At 44.8% G+C, this 14,409-nt stretch overlaps 1 protein-coding gene across 5 annotated transcripts in view; it reads left to right on the top strand.

Moving 5' to 3' along the window:
* The window catches only part of NEXMIF (neurite extension and migration factor), a 247,202-nt gene that overhangs the window by 16,068 nt on the left and 216,725 nt on the right, over window positions 1-14,409 (top strand). The gene's annotated exons all lie outside the window — the stretch shown is intronic.

Genomic DNA, 14,409 nt, shown 5'->3' with positions numbered 1-14,409 from the left:
ACTTGGGAGTCGGGGTGTGCATTTCGGCTCGATTCAGCCACCTTGGCGATCACAGAAGCCTGAGGTGGCCAGTGCTGCGGCGTGGAGAGGAGGGGTGGGGGTGGCATGTAAGACTGTCCATGCAGGTTGCATCTGGCACCCCAACAGGTTGCATCTTCCCATCCCTCTCTCAAGGCCGGTGGTGGTCAGGCATTTAATAATGTCATGCTAACATCTTCACAGTTGTGGAACATGGACTTTGCGTGGTGTACCCGAGGGTCAGTCCCGAGCATCTCCAGACGTGGTTTCAGCTAGCCGGGCTAGGAAGGACCTCTGTCCCAAATCCTGGAGGGATGTTGGTTTGTTTATTATATTTGTAGGCTCAGGGCGGTTCACCTAAAACAGAACAGAAACAATACAGATAACTTAGATTAACAATGATGAATGAAATGAAGCAACAAGCAACATGGGAATGTAGAAAAAAATAAACATTAAAGTAACTCCTACTGATAGCTCAGTGGGTTGGGTGGAACTGCAGTGGGTGCCATAGGAGGGAGCTCAGGAGGAGGAGGGCGTGTGGGAAGTGATGACACAGGTTGACCTCAACCACATGCCTGGCGGAGGAGCTCCCTTTTGCAGGCCCTGCGGAACGATTCAGGGAGAAGAGCAAACCGACAATGCTGAGTAGACGGATCAGTGATTTCGCTCAGTAAATAAGCTCTTTGTGGGTGCGTTTAGGAACTCTTCACATTCTTTGTTTTTCACCTGCCTGTGTAATTTGTTTACAATGGACTTGGTCAGGAGGGTTTGGTTTTTAATAGAAGGGGTAGATCTGTAGTTTGTCAGAGTGTCAGTGAACTATTTTAGCTAGTTTTATTTTATAGGTGGTGGTTATGGGTTATGCTCTTTTTGTAGCTTTGCTTTTTAATTTTGAATTCTTGCGTTTCAGAGAAGGAGGCAGATGATAAATGAAGGAAGGTAATAAATAAAACCTGGCCACTTTTCTCCCAGTTTTGAGCTTTGTAAGTAGGGTCCTTACAACTTCTGGAAACCATTTTCTGTTTAGGGTGACTGGAGGTAAATGGTTTATCAGACCTTTATTAAAGGTATTGATTTGTATTAGAAATGTTGTAAACCACCATGAGCCAGTTCTCTGAGAGCGGCAGTCATACAAATCTAATAAATTATTGTTATTGTTATTGCCAATTCAGCAGCTTCATAGAGTCCTCCCGGGTACGTGTCAGGCCGGTCCCTTCAGTGCCCCCTGTCATTTCCAGCTCTGCACGTTGCTGCCAAAGGCAGACTGGGGAAACATAGTCAAATTCTGTGTCGGGAGCCGCTGGCAGGGGAGTCACCAGCCTCTGGTGTGAAAGGGAAAATAGATATCTGGCAAGAAGCTTATTTGTTGGCATTAATATTTTTTATTCACATCAGTATCCAGTGGCAGCAGAAGAGTCTAGAGAGTGAATGTTAAATCAGAAGATTTTTTTTTCATTTCCAGAGCTTGCATTTTTCATAAGTAACTTGTGAAGCTTGAAATCTAAAGCTCCCAAAGCCCTTTAAACAACTTCAGAAGTCCTACAGAGGCTTTAAAAAAAACGGTTTAGGTTTTTAGCATTTTTGCAGAATGTACTTAGTTTCATAAGTCAAATCACTGTTAAATAACCTGAACTTTGCCGGTCTTTGGGCCTGGACAAGCCCTCCCCCTGCATAGGTACGACCACTTTCCTCTGGGTGGATGTTTTCAGTTTGGATTCTTTGCGTGTGAGAATTTAGATGATATTGCAAATAGAACATGGCACTTCTGTTCTATGGGACCAGTTCACACATTCAGCTGAGAGTCGCTCTGTGTCAGTCGTAGCCCAGCCGTGCTGGAAGAAAAGTCCTTGGATACCTTAAATAACATGACAGATTTCTGAAATATGGTTTTGTTTGACTAATCCAGGTATTGTTATTCTGTATGAATGATTTCCATGTATAATTTCCGTGTATGTAGTCTGTATAATTTTAAAATTGCTTCTTGTAAGGCTTGCAACAGTCACTGGCTACATGCAATAAATTGAACAGAACTGAACCTTAAATAACATCGTTTTTTTGAGTTTGGGCCCGTTTTGTCAGAGGCAGTGCTGAAGTGGGTTCAAGCCATGAATAATCGGTGAAACTTCAGGTGTAACAGGACACATCTCCTTTTGTCGTTACCTGTTTCTCAGTAACCTTTCACCTTTCTTTACCAGTAGAAACCTTTCTTTACCAGCAATAGCCTAAGTTTACCCGTGGCTGCTTCTGTTGCATGTTTCTAATGAGCCACGCCCTAAAGAAACAGTGCCTCTGAGCATATACAGACTCTCTTGTCTGCAATCGGTGAAAAAGCACCGAAAAAGCTTTTGGCAGGAAGCAATTTTGATAGGGAGCCCTTTTCTGTTGCCCTTGATTCAGAGCGAGGGTCTGAAATGGACTGCCAGCTATGTGTGCTGGTCTACCTGCCTGGGAGGTGTGATGTGGGTCATGCCAGCCTAAAGGCCTGGGAGCCTTGAGCATGGCCACCGTCCCATTGCCAGTTGCACCAAAGGAGAATTCTTTGTGTTGTGTCCCTTGCCATTGCACTCTTGTGACCTGGACAACCTCCGGGAGGGACCGAGGATCCTGGGTGCAATCGGGACGAGATTTCATGCTCTGATTAGCAGCGGTTCTTGGGCAGGAGGCACAATGTCCATTTTGCACTTCAAAAACCTATGGAAAAACAGACGCAGGCTAGGAACTGGTTAATGGCTGGCATGGGATCTTGTGGCTATTAATATACCTGGAACAGCAAATGTTTGTGCTCTGTGAAGGGAAAGAAAAAACAGCCCACACAAGTCAGTCCAATCAAGCATGATGATAGAGAATAAAACTTATTCACTGGAAACAAACACATATGTCTGTTTGTGCGTGTCACAACCCCTCCCCCACCTTCACATATAGCATCTAAAAAGCTCCTCTGACCATCCAGCCAGAGGACAATTCCTCCCCTCCCCCAGTAGTTTGTTAATTGTCAGCCTTGTGTAATCACCCTTGTTATCTGGTATGATTTTGCATTTGAACAGGTGATCTAAGACTCTGATGTTCAGACTTGTGCAGGAGTCGTATTCAGTTTTGCGGTCATAGAATCATAGAGTTGGAAGGGAACTCCTGGGTCATCTAGTCCAAACCCCTGCACTGTGCAGGACGGTCACCACCCTTGGAGTTGGAGAACCTCTGTTGGAGACCTCTGCCTGTTTGGGGGGAGTTCTGTGGGGTGGATTCAGCAATGTCTACGCCATTGGTGATGCTTTCTAGATCACGTTTTCTCAACCAGGGTTTCATGAAACCTTCAGGTTTCTTGGTGGCCCTGGAAGGTTGTCCTGAATGGGTGTTAAGATTTGTTATCAGGTGATATGACCATATATGGTCAGGTTAACCTGCCCCCATCTCTCCCCAAATGGCCCAGATTGGCCGGATGTGTGTTTGTGTGTTTGTGAGGATGCTGGCCATGGCATTCTGGACCAGTTGTGGTTTCCGGATCTTAAGCTGTTGAGTCATCTCGTTTTCTTGGTCAGTGTTCTGAGCTGATCCAGAAGTAAGATGATTGTGGGCGAGGACAGCTTGATGATCTGCTCTTCAAAAGAGGGGGAAGTTGCTTCTGCCCCCTTCACCTGAGGTGGATTGATCCTTCCCCCATTCCAAAGTACTCTTGTGGACCCCTCCAGAGCCCTCAAACTCTAGTGTAAGAAATATGGAAGATGTAAATGCTCCATGGGGCAATTCCCATCAAGTACTAGTTGCGATAAGTCAGTGAGATCTTGTAGTAACACATACAATGAAAGTGGGCTGTTTTCCACTCAGCTTACTTTGCGATAAATATGGCCCATACGCATTGTTTGTTGGCATAAAATAATTACATTTTATATATAGGCCATCAGAGCATCACATTTTGTTTCCCTCTTAGAAATGGGGATAGAGCTCAGCATGATCAGCAGGGGGCCCAATAAAAAGAACACGCCGTTTCGGGAGGAAATTTTTAGAACGGAATTTGAGTCTCTTAAAGGATGCTGTTGATTATGTTTGTAACTTTGAAAAAAAATCCTGGTGTTGTGTTAAAGATTGAAAGTTCAGTCGGTTTCTAAGACTTGGCATTTTCTACTTGGAATCTCCTATTACAGCTTGTTGTGAGGGTTTGAAAAATTATTAATGATTTCTGCTCACCTAGTTCTGTTTTGAGATGGTGGGCCAAAGAAATGCCTCAGGTTATTGCTTGGGTGGTCATTGATCGAACGCCACATTTTCTTAAGACTTTAAACACTCCCGAAACAGGAGAAGGAATATATTCTACAAGCAGGGAGGTGAGGATTTGGATGGAAGGAGAAGTGAATTAAAGATGCAGAGCATGAAATGTCAGTCATTGTGTGGCCCAGTACTCAGTGTAGTTGCAGCCTGGGTCCTTCCTATCTTCGGGACCACTTATCTGCTTATGCCCCTCGCAGAACACTTCACTCTGTGATGTCCCGGAGGTCTGGAAGAGAGCAAACATTATTCCGATCTTCAAAAAAGGGAGGAAGGATGACCTGGAAACTACAGACCAGTGAGTCTGACATCTGTTGTGGGGATGATGAAGCAGATATTAAAGGGAGCGATCTGCAAACATCTCGAGGACAATTTGGTGATTCAAGAACGTCAGCATGGATTTGTCTCCAACTGGTCCGGTCAGACCAACCTGGTTTCCTTCTTTTACCAAGTAACAGGTTTGCTGGATCGTGGAAATTCGGTTGATGTCGTTTACTTGGATTTTAGTTAAGCTTTTGATAAGGTTCCTCATGATGTTCTGATCATAGAATCATAGAGTTGGAAGGGGCCATACAGGCCATCTAGTCCAACACCCTGCTCAACGCAGGATTAGCCCTAAGCATCCAAGAAAAGTGTGTATCCAACCTTTGCTTGAAGACTGCCAGTGAGGGGGAGCTCACCACCTCCTTAGGCAGCCTATTCCACTGCTGAACTACTCTGACTGTGAAAAGTTTTTTCCTGATATCTAGCCTATATCGTTGTTCTTTAAGTTTAAACCCATTACTGCGTGTCCTTTCCTCTGCAGCCAACAGAAACAGCATCCTGCCCTCCTCCAAGTGACAACCTTTCAAATACTTAAAGAGGGCTATCATGTCCCCTCCCAACCTCCTTTTCTCCAGGCTGAACATTCCCAAGTCCCTCAACCTATCTTCCTAGGGCTTGGTCCCTTGGCCCCAGATCATCTTCGTCGCTCTCCTCTGTACCATTTCAATTTTATCTACGTCCTTCTTGAAGTGAGGCCTCCAGAACTGCACACAGTACTCCAGGTGTGGTCTGACCAGTGCCGAATACAATGGAACTATGACATCTTGTGATTTTGATGTGATGCCCCTGTTGATACAGCCGAAAATGGCATTCGCCTTTTTTACCGCTGCATCACACTGCCTGCTCATGTTTAATTTACAATCCACACGAACCCTGTCTCTATCTTCAGGAGTATTTGCCAGTCCTCCCAATTTGGTGACATCTGCAAACTTGATGAGTAGTCCCTCCAACCCCTCATCTAGAGCATTAATAAATATGTTAAAAAGTACCGGGCCGAGCACCGAGCCCTGAGGTACCTCGCTACTCACCTCTCTCCAGTCTGATGAAACACCATTGACAACAACTCTTTAAGTGCGGTTCTCTAACCAATTCCCTATCCACCTAACTATCTGAAAATCAGCAGGATGCTGTTCCCGTTGGCTGCAGAGGAAAGGACGCACAGTAATGGGTTTAAACTACTACAACGATATAGGCTAGAGATCAGGAAGAATTTTTTCACAGTCAGAGTAGTTCAGCAGTGGAATAGGCTACCTAAGGAGGTGGTGAGCTCCCCCTCACTGGCAGTCTTCAAGCAAAGGTTGGATACACACTTTTCTTGGATGCTTAGGGCTGATCCTGCGTTGAGCAGGGGGTTGGACTAGATGGCCTGCATGGCCCCTTCCAACTCTATGATTCTATGAATCTGCTGGTTGCCCTGGGCCCCTGGGACATTCACCTAGCCTAGTGGAATGAGCTCCCAGGAGAGCTGCGGGCCCTGATGGAACTATCAGCAGGGCCTGTAAGATGGAGCTCTTCCGCCAGGCTTTTAGTTGAGGCTGGGGAGTTAGAGCTGTCCCGGGATTTATGATCTGGAGGTCCCCCCTAGTGGATGACGCTGTGTGAGATCCACCTAGCTGTGCCAGAGGATGGATGCAGCTGGAGTAGGTGATCTGCCAACTGGGATAGGGGAGGGATGTCGTTTATGCAATCTGTTGGGATTTTTAGATTGTACTATTTTATTGGGGAGTAATTGAGGTTCTTTAATGGAAATTGTTGTATTTTATCTTTTTGTAAGCTGCTTCGGGCCAACTTTATCGGGAGCGATGGGATATAAATTAAATTGTAAATAAATAAAACAAGTCCCAAGTAGTGAAGAGGAGTGAGATGGGAGAACCTTTGAGGATCAGATTGAGCCTCATGCTACGAAGTATTGCCCTGTAACGATGGAGGAGCTCAGGACCCATTTTGTTCGTGTTAGGGGGGCACCTTCACCCTGCATTTCCTGGGCATTGCCATTGGGGATCAAATTCTATTAGTAACAAGTTTTAGGTCCATTTGCCAGAATTCTGCCTGAGATGGAGAGATTTTGAAATTGTTTGGGTTTGGAGGAACTCTGGAAATCGTGTTCCTATTGGGCAATAGTCCTATTAGCAGATATTGATGAACCTCAGTCAGAAATACATTGGGAAACATTGTTGTTCCTTCCATGTTGTCGTGGTATGGACCCTTGACCTCATCGTAGGAGGTCTGGCTGTGGCATGCTGGAGTTGCTGATGCCGAGACCTCTTTCAAGCTAGCCCCAAGGACAGTGCATTAGGGTCGCCTGATCTAAAAGTTGTCAAGACACTGAGGCAGTGCAGAGGCACCGGACTTGTGAATGGATCAAAACTGGAAAAGGCACCCTTTGTCCCTGCCATTTCCTGGGAGTCCCGGAGCAGCAGACAACCCCGAGTAGTTTTAAAAGGTGTAATTTTCATACACCAAAACCATCAGCTAATGACTGCCCGAGTCGTCCTGTGATACACGTGGGTAGTCTTCATAAAATACTGAATTGTTTTCTCATTCTTGCACTGTATGCAGAATGGATGGTGTGCACAAATCATGTAAAATCACTCAGAGAGCACCTCTTTTTCTGCAACGGCTGATGATGGAGAAACTTCACAATTCATCCCTGCATATTAATAGCTTGTTTTTGGGAGACAGTTGTCCCAGGAAGCCATCGATAATGATCTCCAACTGACAGCTGTTTTATGCTTATGAGCATAACATGATTTTGAATGATTTTGCTGGTCTTTGCCTCTCTAGGCAAATATTTTTCAGCCATTTCATTTCAGCCAAAAGTGGAAGGTTCAGAGTCATGCAGAAGCTGTGTTTACTTTTTCAAAATTCAGTTGATTAAACTGAAGGCGGGAAGTCTTTGGGGATCAGAGATGCTGCCACAGCACTCTCTCTCCAAACTGTTCAAGTGATTTTTCAGAATTGCTTTTTGAAATTAATAGTTGCCCCTGATTAGTGTGGGTTGAGAGAGAACTCAAACCACTGGTACTACTCTTCACACAAAGATTTGCTGATGACATCATATTGTTTAACTCAGGGGTAGTCAAACTCCAGATGTCCATGGACTACAATTCTGTCAATGGAACTGTGGTCCATGGACATCTGGAGGGCTGCAGTTTGACTACCTCTGGTTTAACTTGTGGTGAGTTTTGAAGGGCTGGTGACCTGTCCTGTTGTTTGTAACTTTGTGAAAATCTCGGAGGAACCTGGATCTATTTAAATGAGTTTGTGGTAGTTTGCTGAGGTGATTGCAAAATGCTGCATCATAAAGAGCACCATTATGGTTTAGTGTAGCTTTTCTCAACTTTTTTCCCACTGAGAAACCTCTGAAACATTCCTCAGGCTTTCAGAACCCTCAGAGGTGATGTGATCCTGCAGAATATGGTTGGGAAGAACAGCTGTGGACACACCCACTTGGGGCCCCTCCCCTCCCCACCCTCTCCAGGCCCACCATTGGCCATTTTGGGAAGGGTGGGTGGGCTGACATGACTTCCTTGATGTAACTGAAGTCGTTAATTGCCTTTATGTTTTTGCATAGCATCAAAATGGTTGAGTTCTGATAACCTGCATCCTAATTGTAGTTGTCCTTTACGGAGGATGTCATGTGCTTTGACATATGTGTGCATGCACTAGCATGTAGGCTCCACCCTCACCTACAGACGTGGTTGTCAACTTGTGATCATGTAATCTGTGTGCACAAGAAGTGTATGTACATGGGCTCCATAAAGGATGAGTTTGCACATGTGTGCTTGGAGTATGTATGGACTACAGGTGCATAATGTTATCAGTAGAGGAGCATCATGCACATGCATGGGAGGGATTGTAGTTTGAACCCACTCTTTTTTAGATAGATCAGGATGGTAGCCAGGTTAGTCAGTCTGTAGAGGTAGGAAGGAGCAGGAGTCCAGGGGCACCTGAAATACCGTCAACGTGGGTGGCTGGGGAGGAGCTTTGTGGGAGTCACGGATCATGCGTGGACTCAGGAAAGCTCATCCCCTGCTACAGATTGGTTAGTCTTTAATGTGCTCCTGGACTCTGGCTCTTTTCTACCATTATTTTGTTTGCAGGAAACAATGAATTACCACTGAGTTGTTTTGGGTGTGCTTTATATGGAGCATTCTTTCAGACTTAAGCTTCAAACGGCTTTAGAGAGAGCCAGCTTGGTGTAGTGGTTAGGAGTGCAGACTTCTAATCTGGCGAGCCGGGTTAGATTCCCCACTCCCCCATATGCAGCCAGTTGGGTGATCTTGGGCTCGCCACGGCACTGATAAAACTGTTCTGACCGGGCAGTGATATCAGGGCTCTCTCAGCCTCACCCACCCCACAGGGTGTCTGTTGTGGGGAGAGGGAAGGGAATGCGATTGTAAGCCGCTTTGAGCCTCCTTTGCGTAGAGAAAAGTGGTGTATAAGAACCAACTCTTCTTCTTCTTTATCTTTTCCCCTTTCTCACTTTTTAAACATTCATCCTGAGGGAAGAATTCTGGAGAACTTGAAAGCTTGTATTTTGTGTTGTGGTATTTTGTGAAAGGTATCGTACTACTTTGGTATATGTGGTTTATTATGGCAGCACTGCTGCTAACATTTTTTGTTGTGCCTGGTGCTTTGAATAAGCTATTTGGAAAAAGTGGGATATAGAACACTTTAATAAGGATATTGAAAAAAGGAATGTTAACTGATTTATTATGATGATGATTATTTATTTTATTTTTATACTGCCCTCCCAGCAAGCCGGCTCAGGGTGGTGTACATCATATAAAATACATCAATACAATTTAAAAGTGATTCAGTTAAAAATCCAAGTTAAAATTTACTCATCATCCATTATGAGCATCGCAGGCTCCTCTGTGCTGCCATTTCATTCACTCCCACATCCCAGAAAGCCTACTTGGCGGTGAGCTGTGTGGTAGATTTCTGTTTAATAAGCCAAGGATGCTGCTGGTCCTCCAAAGAAGAGGTGGTATTGAAAAAGGAATGAAAAAGATTACAGGCAGGCAGTAGAACTAAACTGGCTTCAAAAACAAACAAGTGTGTTCTTAGTGCACAGCTCCACTGATAAAATTGGTCCTGACTTTTTTAATCCAGAAAAACTTATTTCATCTCCAGATGAACCCTGTTTTAGAGAGGGTCTCATGAAGAGTTGCATGCAGTAGATGTTGGTTGAAGTCAGGGACTGGAGGGCCATCTTAGATTTAAAGTTCCTACATTGCTTCCTAATTTTACGCCATTTCTGAATGGAAACACTGAAATTGATAGTGGAGGTCTTGCAACCAGGTGACTCCCTGATCTCCTTGGACCTTGATGAGTGTGGATAATGGGGGGCTGGGAATTGCCTGCTGTGGCCATGCAGTTGGCATTCCCATCCCAGCCCTTCTTTATATGCCACTGTGCTGGGGACAAGAGGCCTTTGGAAGTCAGCTGCCTCCATGGTAAGGAAGTGACTTGCAGGTGCATCAAGTGGGTGAGAGTTTCATTACACTGAAGAATATCTTAAGGGCTATCTTAGCCTGGCCTCGTTCTCCCACCCCTGATGGGCCTCTCATCAACAGAGAATGGGCCATAGAACATTTCCTGTAGTCGTTTGTTGCTGCCTCTCTCAAGGAAGATTGGTGTGGTGGTTAAGAGCAGAGGCCTGTAATATGGAGAACTGGGTTGGATTCCCCACTCCTCCATATGCAGCCTGCCAGGTGATCTTTGGCCAGTCACAGTCCTGTTCTCCTTCTCAGGTGGAGGGCATCTTGGCTGGTTTTCCCACCATTCGCTCTGGGAGGCAGGACTAAAAGATTCTGCTACTTCTTGCTTCTTTTGTGGGAAGAACCCCTCCTGCCTCTGAACAGGAGCACACCCAGGAGACCATTCCATTATTTCCTCCACAGGCCTACCTAAGGGACCCTCGCCCCCAACCAGTCCTACCTAGATTTGGGTTAAGTGGTTTGGAGCATGTTTCACACTCACTGAAGGAGTCCACTGTGAACAGATGAGAGGCTTATAGTTGGCTTGAGAATGTTGTGGGTTTTCCTGGCCAAAACTATGTGTTAACATTGCCTCTCTGGGTGAATCATTTACGGTAACATGGTGAGAGACAGCTGTATTCCACTGGCTTCCTCCAAATTCACCCTGGCCTCTTAATTCTTTAAAAGGGCTTTAGATTAAATACAAGGCTGTTTTGATTTTTTTTTAAAGAAAATTATTCTTTTCTCCACTTTGAGCAGAAAAGCTGGGTGTAAACCTCTGAATGACGCAGATTCTTTTTCTAATTAAACTTGAAGCACGTAAAAACTACTTATCCCTTTGTAGTTTTCCTCTTTCGTTTGTTTTGATCTGGAGTTGTAAAATATTCCCGCATGCTCACTCAACTCTTTAAGATCCATAAACACCTGTCCATGTTTCTCCAACAATTATCATAGGATTTTTGATCAATTGGCATTCGAGGTGATGCCTGACTGTATGCATCTGTCTCACTGGTTTCCCCCTGCAGCGTGAAACTGGTGCAAAAAGTGATATTCTTTCCACAGGTTGAGATTTGTACCCTGATTCAACTTCATATGCATTTCTAATTCTAGCATCATTTTCTGGGAATCTCTCTGAAAAAGCACCAGATGCCAGGCATGCAGCTTGCACTCTCGGGCTAGGCTGGAGTCCGGCAGCACAGGAAAGGCCTCTGCACCACTGCCATAAAAAATATGAAGTTTTGACCAGAGATAATTTTAAGTTTTATTTTTAGGATTGGACTTACTGTAATTGTATTATACCTAATGACCATACTTTTTTGGTCTCGGATGATTTTGTTTTTACTACTTGGTCTGAACAACAATAACAACAATCAACTTTGACCGCCTTTGCACATGAAAGGCCAGCAAGATTTCAGGGGTCTGAGCATTTGAGAGTTAAAGCTCACTTTGTCAGGTACCATCCCCCCCCCCCTGCAATTTGACTCTGGAAAGCTTATCTCCCTCCCCAAAAAACCTTGTTGGTCTTGAGTGCTACCGGACCAACAGAGCTTTATTCTAAGGATAAGCTTCGCTCTGTGTGTACTGTTCTTTAGGAAGATCCAGGTGGGCAGCTATCTTGCTCTGAAGCAGCAGGACAAATTTTGAGTTTAGGGGCACCTTGAAGACCCACAGAGTTTCATTCTGTGGATTAGCTTCTGTGTGCAGGCAGATTTCTCCAGGGGGATCCAGGTGGCCTACCATGTTGGTCTGAAGTAGCAGGACAAAGTCAGAGTCCACTTTTAAGACCAACAAAGTTTAATTCTAGAGATAATTGCACGCAACTGAAAGCTTGTACCCAGGATTAAACTTTGGTTGTAAAGGTGCCACTGGACTCTAACTTAGTTCTGTTATCCAGTACTGTATGTGTAGTTACAGCTGAAGATTTTACCTTGGTAGGAACAAATTTTAACTTTTTCTCTGCTTCAGCCTGGGTCTCCCTTAAATCCCTCATAAATGCTGCATTAGTTTTAAGGAAATGTCTCTGATCATGCTTCTTCTCCACTAGGTTATAGGAGAGTCATGCAACTTTCTGACCTGCCTGGCTGACAATTTCATTTATCAAATGGTAGATGAACCCACAAGAGGTTCAGCCATACTGGACTTAATACTGACCAACAGGCAAGAGTTGGTGGATGAGGTGAAGGAGGTGGGGACCCTAGGGGGAAGTGACCATGTCTTCATAGAATTCCTTTTGAGATGGGGAGCCAAGGAAGCTTATAGCCAGACGCGGATGTTGGATTTTCGTAGGGCAAACTTTAATAAACTCAGAGACATGATGAGTGTCATACCATGGACGACAATGCTGGAAGGGAAGGGAGCATGTGAAGGGTGGGCGCTACTCAAACAAGAGCTATTGCATGCTCAATCAATGACTATCCCAGATAGACGAAAACACTGCAAGAGCTCTAAGAAGCCTATTTGGATGAACAGAGAACTTCAAGAGGAACTAAGAAAGAAAAGGAAAATGTTCAGGAAATGGAGGGAAGGACAGAGCTCTAAAGAAGAGTACCTATAGGTTACTAGGCACTGTAGATCAATCATCAGAAAGGCCAAAGCTGAGAGTGAGCTAAGATTGGCCAGGGAAGCCCATTGTAACAAGAAAAGATTTTTCAGTTATGTGAGGAGCAAACGTAAAGTAAAGGAGGCAATAGGCCCACTGTTGGGTGCGGATGGACAAACTCTAACGGAGGATGCAGAGAAAGCAGAAAGGCTCAGCGGCTATTTTACATCTGTTTTTTTTTTACATCTCTTGCTGGGGGTAAATGGTAATGACTGGGGAAGGCACTGGCAAACCACCCCGTATTGAGTCTGCCGTGAAAACGCTAGAGGGCGTCACCCCAAGGGTCAGACATGACCCGGTGCTTGCACAGGGGATACTTTTACCTTTTTAACTCTTATAAAAGTTGCACATTTGAGTTCTAGCTTTCAGTTCCAAGAGATAGATTGGAAGGGTTTCCTTCTGTTTCCTACACTGGCTGCCTTCAAGCGTCACAACTCACTGAGGTCAGATAGCTAACTGGAGTTTGGTTGGAAGCAAGGTGGGGTTTGGTGCTGACATTTTTAAAATCCAAGTTTGTGTACCCATTTTGATTTGTCGTCTGAATTCACAAACCACAGTTTGTGTTGCCCTTCTGGCTACGGAAGCAACAATATGTCCTGCCTCCTGGTAGATGAAAATAAGAGTTTATGCCCTGCAGGTCCCCAGCCTCAGAAAGGTTGGGGACCACTGCTCTAACCAATTCCCTATCCACCTAACTATCTGAAAATCCAGATTGCAGTCCTTCAACTTATCCATCAGAATATCATGGGGATCCTTATCAAAAACTTTACTAAAATCCAAGTAAATGACATCAACTGAATTTCCATGATCCAGCAAACCTGTTACTTGGTCAAAAAAGGAAACCAGGTTGGTCTGACAGGACCTGTTGGAGACAAATCCATGCTGACTTCCTTGGATCACCAAATTGTCCTCCAGATGTTTGCAGATCGCTCCCTTTAAAATCTGCTCCATTATCTTCCCCACAACAGAGGTCAGACTCACTGGTCTGTAGTTTCCTGGGTCATCCTTCCTCCCTTTTTTGAAGATTGGAATAACGTTTGCTCTTTTCCAGTCCTCCGGGACATCTCCAGTCCTTAAAGAGGTCCCGAAGATGATGGACAAGGGTTCTGCAAGTTCTCTGGAAAGTTCTTTGAGTACTCTCGGGTGCATTTCATCCGGACCAGGGGATTTGAACTCATCCAGTGCAGCTAAATGCCTCTCGACAACCTCTCTATCCATGTTAACCTGCCAACCAGACACTATCCTTTGGCTACGGCCATCTCTAGATGTGCCTAAACACTTTGACATGTGAGAAAAAACAGATGTAAAAAAGGCACTAAGTCTTTCTGCTTTCTCTGCATCTTTCGTTAGAGTTTGTCCATCTGCACCCAACAGTGGGCCTATCCTTTACGTTTGCTCCTCACATAACTGAAAAATCTTTTCTTGTTACAATGGGCTTCCCTGGCCAATCTTAGCTCACTCTTAGCTTTGGCCTTTCTGATGATTGATCTACAGTGCCTTGTAACCTGTAGGTACTCTTCTTTAGAGCTCTGTCCTTCGCTCCATTTCCTGAACATTTTCCTTTTCTTTCTTGGTTCCTCTTGAAGTTCTCTGTTCATCCAAATAGCCTTCTTAGAGCTCCTGCAGTGTTTTTGCAGGTTGGCAAGCTGCTGTCCACGTCAGCTGTCTCAAATGACCAAGATCTTGTTCCGTTCCAGAACCAGGTTGGGAAACTCCTGAGGA

This window comes from Paroedura picta, chromosome 13 (genome assembly GCF_049243985.1).
Source record: "Paroedura picta isolate Pp20150507F chromosome 13, Ppicta_v3.0, whole genome shotgun sequence".
Lineage (NCBI taxonomy): Eukaryota > Metazoa > Chordata > Lepidosauria > Squamata > Gekkonidae > Paroedura > Paroedura picta.
The sequence above is the reverse complement of the archived record's forward strand: the minus strand, read 5'-3'. Positions and strand labels throughout refer to the sequence as shown.